Source organism: Marmota marmota, unplaced genomic scaffold (assembly GCF_001458135.2).
Source record: "Marmota marmota marmota unplaced genomic scaffold, marMar, whole genome shotgun sequence".
Taxonomy (NCBI): domain Eukaryota; kingdom Metazoa; phylum Chordata; class Mammalia; order Rodentia; family Sciuridae; genus Marmota; species Marmota marmota.
In genome coordinates, this window is record NW_026000005.1 from 50,413,506 (window position 1) to 50,419,274 (window position 5,769).

Here is a 5,769-nt window from a genome sequence, read left to right on the forward strand (position 1 = left end):
CATGCTGTTGCTGTGGCTTGGTCATGACTTTTCCTCTGTGAAACTCCTGTTGAAATTTAACACCCTGGGACACAGTGAGAGGTGGCACCAGGTGGGACCTCAAGAGGTGGTTAGGGCTGTGCCCTCATGAGTGGATTAACCCATGACGTGATTAATGGATTAGTGGACGATCCTGAGAGCAGGTCTGCTATAAAAACCAATATGGCTCGGCCACTGGCACCTCTCTCAGGTGTGATGCACGGCACCACCGCCGTACTCCGCCGTCCACAAGCCATCGCCAGATGCAGCTCCTCGAGACCTTGGACCAGAACCATGAGTCAAGGTAAAACCTCTTCTCTTCATAACTTGCCCATTCTGTCTCGTGTTATTAGCAACAGATAATGGACTAAGGTACCTGGCCTTTGCCTAGGCGCCTCCTGGGTCCTTGCCTCCCGGGTGCTACCCTGGTGAGTGCTAGGCTTGTGGGTTGGCGGTAGAGACCTGCTCTGAGATGGAGACACATCCTGTTCAAATCATGTCGCACTAAACCACGTGGGGGCCACTCCTCCCCTCTGGCTGAGAACACTGCCTGCGTCCTGGTGTCTGCAGTGCACAGACACTAATAACTAATCACACACGTGTGTGGGGCATGGGCCAAGGAGCCTGGATGAATGGTTGGCACTGTCTGAACCTGAGCTCAGGTGAGTGCTCTGGGCACTGGGTTTTGCCACTAGTAATGTTGATGCAGTGTCCTGTCTCAGTGTCCTGCTCTGACATGCTTGGTCTGCTGTCTGCTCTGTGTCCTGTTGTGTTTTCTGGCACCTACAGGACAGACGTGACACAGCCAACTCACTCAATATGGCAGCAGGTGTGGCAAACAGAGCAGGCGTTGGGGTGAAATCAGGTTCATCTTGGCTGTTGCTCTGGGACCATCGGGGCAGGTCGTCTTCAGACATGTCCCTTACCCTCTTGGAGCTGGGCTGTCCTCCTCTGCTGATTGGGGGTGTACTTGGTCCCTCAGGGAGCCACAGGGACCAAGAGCCAGTGTGCAGGATCTCTCTACACAGAGGCTCGGGTCCGCGGGGCTAGTGCCCACGAGGCTCGGGCCCGTGAGGCCATTCTCTCCACATGCCTGTGGATCAGCAGTGAAAGACAGAGGGTCTGCGTGCTGGACTTGGGCCTCAGGGAGGACAAGGCCTGGTCTCAATCAGTGCTTCTCTAAGGAGCCCAAGGACCACAGGGAGGGGTGTCTGAGGCTGCACCCTGAGAGGTTGCCAGGTGTAGTGGACAGCAGGGGAGAGATGAACATTCCCCATTTATTAACTGAGCAAACAATTCAGTTCCTGGCTTCAGGGACTCAGCAAGGAAGAGGACAGTTGAGGCTCTGACCTCTGGGAGTTTGTGCTTTAGGGCGCAATAGGCAGTTATCTAATAGAGGCAGCTGCCTCAACCAGGGGACCCAAGAGGGTCAGGAGAGGCATCTCTTAGGATGGACCCTGACTAACGTGACCGCAGCCTGGGGAGCCAGCGAACGGGTGCTTCCCCCAGAGCCTGGGTTCAAGGCCAAGTGGGAAGCAGCTTGGGGTGCAGGGCCGCCCTGTGCTCCCGTGGGTGCACACTCGCCTGGCAACTGCTGCCACGTGGACGTCTGTTCCATATGTGGGTCACCTCTAGGCAAAGGCAGAGTGGCCCAGGGAAAAGGCTGTGGCCCCGGGCCTCATGGAAGTGGGCACTTGCTGCCTCTTGGAGGACAAGTTACTTCCTTCTCTCATTTATTCAAAGCCTCAATTTTTCATCTAAGACGTGGGAGAACGTCCTCTTACACAGCTGTGAGGAGCATCATGACTCCCATCATGACTCCCATGCTCCGAGCACAGAACCTGCTGAAGTGTGCACACCGCTCGTCCACGCGCACTCGTGCCATGTGCATTTAAGGACTCAAACACGCGTGTGTGTGTCTTGTGCTGCCTGCACTCGGGTGCACCCTGCCACGCACTCTCAGCCCTGCAGCTGACGCACTTCTTGAACCACAGATTCAATTAGAATTTATGAAAGAAACAAGGCAAAGGAGACAAACATTCATTAAAATCTGATCATTTCTTTTTTCCAGTTAGGGCTGTTTTTTGGAGCCATCTGGGAACAATTTATGGAAGCCATAATTGTGCATTAAATATTGTGATTTGTTCCAGACTCCATCTATGAAGTAAACAGTGGAGAGATTTACTGTACAGTCAGCACATCGGGCAGCCCTGCAGCTTTTCTGCCTTAGACACTTCTTCGTCCCCAAGGCTCCTTCTGGAACCCGTCGGACAAATAGACGCGGGGCTTCGGCAGACATACTGAGCAGGAGCCAGATGGCCTGTGTGGCAGCACCTCTGTCCAGAGACCTCGGGGTGAGGTTCGTGGAGAGGGATGTGCTGGTTTTAACTGGGTTGAGTGTCCCTGGGCCCCCTGGGGAGGCAGTGGCTGACCCTGGGGAAGAGGAGAGTGAAGAACAGTGTGGGATTGCACCCCTATATCTCAACTGCCACCAGCAGGGGACTTACCTTCCAGGGCTTGGCTTCTGGGCAGCAGGTGGCTTCCCACTGCTCCAGGCGCCCTGAGCTGTGGGGACACGTGGAGGTGAGGCGGGGTAGAAGTGGGTCAGTCTCTGAGTGGTGTGGTCTGGCTGCACAGCCGGCTGCTGGCCTGAGGTTCAGTGGGAGAGCTGTCTTCTCAGGTGAGCGCACAGGGAGAGTTGTGCCTGCTGAAAGGCAGGATGAGGAAGTGGGGGTCTCGGGAACTTGGGAGAAGCGGCTGTGGAGAAGAAACTAGCCTGTGCTGCGTCTGCGACGAGCTGCAAAAGGGCCAGAGCCTGCGGAGTGCCGGCTGAAAGAGCGAATAACGGCCGGCCGACACACGTGGCCCTCGGTCCCCTGCCGATCCTTGCGTATCTTTTTGCTCTGCATCAAGTGGTCTGGGCGAGCACTTACTATCCAAGCAGCTTCTCCTCCCCAGCTGTTTCTCCGGCCCATTTCTTCTCTCTCCCACCCACCCATCCACCCATTGTCCTGGTCTCTACTTGTCATCAGCAAACGGGAATTCAGGACTAAAGGTGACAGGCACATGGGAATGGACGCTCCTGTTTTCTGCACAGTGCCTAGTGTGGCTGTCCCCTTGTGGCCTTTGCTCCGCAGGCACTGAGAAGAGGCCAGACAAGCACACAGTTTGAGTGACTCTTGTGCAGAGGGGATGTTTGCCAAAGACCAGCGACTGTGCACCTTTCCTCTCTGCCTCATTCCCATGGAGTCCCACCGCCTTGGAGCAAGAGGATGCACTGTTCTACCACCAAGTGGGCCGGCTAAAGTCAGCTCATTCTGCTCACATCCAGCTCGGAGAAGTACTTGGGGCTGGAGGAGAAACAACACTGGACTGGGGGGGGGGGGGGGCGGACACTGCTGGTCTAGGGAACTGGGCAGGAAGCGGGCGCCACCACTGATCCAAGTGCACCGGTGACTTGATAAGGGGGCAGGGGGATCTCACCAGATGACCTGGCAGGCCTGGCCATCACTGCCCGGGGAAGCCTGCTCTGCTCTCCCCCGACACCCTGCCTGGAGGGGCGAGACACGGAGGCCCATGGTGGCCAGGAAAGGCTTTCTCCAGTATGGCTGAGGGCTGCCATGCGTCTGTTAGCATTTCCAAACCTCGACCAAGTCCTGGGCACCATCCAGCAGCCTGGGAAATTGTGCCTTCACAGAGTGCTGTGGCTCTAACGAGAGCAGCATCCTTCAGAGTCAACTGGGGCACCAAGTGCACCTCCTAAAGAGTGAAGGAGAGGGCTTCCACTTTGCTAAATAAATACAACTTAACTAGAGTTTTCAGTATATATGCCTGTGTGAGTCTGTGTACACATCTACCTGGGCGTAGAAAACACTCTAGACAGCAATACGATGCCACAAAGTAACAAGTTATTACACTTGGTGCTAGTTTTTCCCTTTATTTCACACCTCCAAAATTTTTCTATAATTAACAAAAAGAAGCGAATATCATGTTGAAACCAACCTGAGGAAGAGGACTTCCCATGCTTACACCAGTTTTGAGAGAGACGTTGTGCTGAGTGAGCCCAGGTTCAGGGCTGGAATTTCTTGATTCCAATGCCACCTGCCTCACCCAGGTCCAGCTATACCTTCCCAGGGCCTCAGCCTCCCCCACGGAAGAGTTATAATAGCCCCCACTCAACAATATTGTTACAGCTGCTAGAAAGTTAGGTTTCATACTTATGGAATGAATCGTTCTGTGTCAAACATTGTTTATTAACGTATTGGTGATCCATTAAGCATTGCAGTGGTGTCCAGCCCCTGGCGCATCAGGCTGAGGTAACTAGGTGAGCCATTAATGGAGAAGAACAGGGATCCATGTCCACTGTTTTCCTTCTCCCTTACACGAAGACTAAAGGCTGAGGGTGATGTGTAAAGGAACCGGATGCCATGAGACCATGGCCTTGCTCAGCATCTGGGGCTGGACTGTGCAGCGTGTCCTTGGCTCCTGTCTCGGGCAGGCAGGGCCAGTTGGGGTCACCTGAGGCTGCTGGCTCTGTGGCCCGGCCTGGCTCCCATCCCTAGAGCACCATTCCATGAAGTCCCAGGAGCTCAGGCCTTGCCCCGTCTCCCACGCTGACCTTCCTCCTGCCCCTTTTAGCCCTGCTGAACCAGCAATGCGGCTCTGTGGGAGAGAGCCCCTCTCTAGGGCTGCTCTCAGGGACCTCTCTGCATCCACGCTTGCTCTGCTTTCCAACTGGGCTTCCCAGGTCCAGGGGATGCACACCTAGGGCTGGCAGATCTAGATTAAAAAGAGGGAGAGAGGAAAAGAAAAAAGAATGCCCAGTTAGATTTGAACGTCATATAAGCCGTCAATACTTTTTAGGGTAAGGGACAAACTTTAAAGTTATTGATTGCTTCTCTGAAGTTCAACTTTGACTAGAGGCTTGAATTTTATGGGCAGCCCTATGTGCAGCACAAATCCTGTGCCCCCGAGAGACGCAGTTATGGAGCCCGTGGACGTGTGGGGAGGGAGGGAAGGTGAAGCGTCCACCTCAGAGGGCGGCTCAGAGCTAATCTAAAGTGCGGCTTGGCAAACACCCACCTGGGAATGCAGCCATGCCCCTTGTTTGCAAATTGACTGTGGCTGGTTGCTCGGAGGGGGGTCGTTGAAACCTCTAATACCTGGCCCTTTCCAGCACAAGTGTGCTGACTCCTGGTTTTAGATGTCAGTGGGCAGGAAGGCATGGCAGCTACCCAGAGCCAGGACTGGGCTACCCAGAGCCAGGACAGGTGCTCAGGCCTAGTGCCACCGGGGATGTGCTAAGCCTTGCTGTCTAAGCATCTCATCTAAGCATCCAGGACTCCCCAGCAGGGGCCACAGACAAGGCAGCAGATGCTGAGTGCATCAGCAACTGAATGCACTCCCAGGACAGCCAGGCAACTGGTGAGTGACCCCGAAGGTCTTCAGAGTCCAAACCCCAAACATGACCCTCTCATCAAGTTAATAGTCAAACAATGAAGGAGCACTTACTGGTCTTCTCACCTGAGATGACCGTGGGGGAAGGACCTCCAAGAGTGAGACAAGGTCCTTGCTATTTAGCATCTGAATCTGGCTCAGTCTCCTGAGAAGTAGCAGCAGGCTATGTAGGGTGGACGAAGTGTCCCTTATCCAGGAAAGGCTCCTTGAGGTCAGTTTGCAGGAGCCAGATGAGTAGAACAAAGGGTGTGCGTGTGTAGGGCCAAGGCACATGTCCTTCCAGAACGCCCGTCC

The 5,769-nt window shown here is 54.6% G+C and overlaps 2 long non-coding RNA genes across 3 annotated transcripts; one reads left to right on the plus strand and one right to left on the minus strand.

Moving 5' to 3' along the window:
• The first annotated feature begins 6 nt into the window (after nt 1-6).
• On the plus strand, nt 7-3,842 carry LOC125618309. 2 transcript variants are annotated; one of them, XR_007349586.1, is made up of 2 exons: nt 7-322; nt 2,094-3,842. It is a non-coding gene; the product is annotated as an uncharacterized LOC125618309 (long non-coding RNA). The 2 variants fall into 2 exon arrangements; XR_007349585.1 differs by having other exon boundaries at nt 2,169-3,842.
• A 102-nt stretch (nt 3,843-3,944) lies between these two features.
• Nucleotides 3,945-5,675, minus strand: LOC125618310. The gene is made up of 2 exons (XR_007349587.1): nt 5,542-5,675; nt 3,945-4,797 (listed from the first exon to the last, which is right to left on the minus strand). It is a non-coding gene; the product is annotated as an uncharacterized LOC125618310 (long non-coding RNA).
• Between the last annotated feature and the right edge of the window lie 94 nt (nt 5,676-5,769).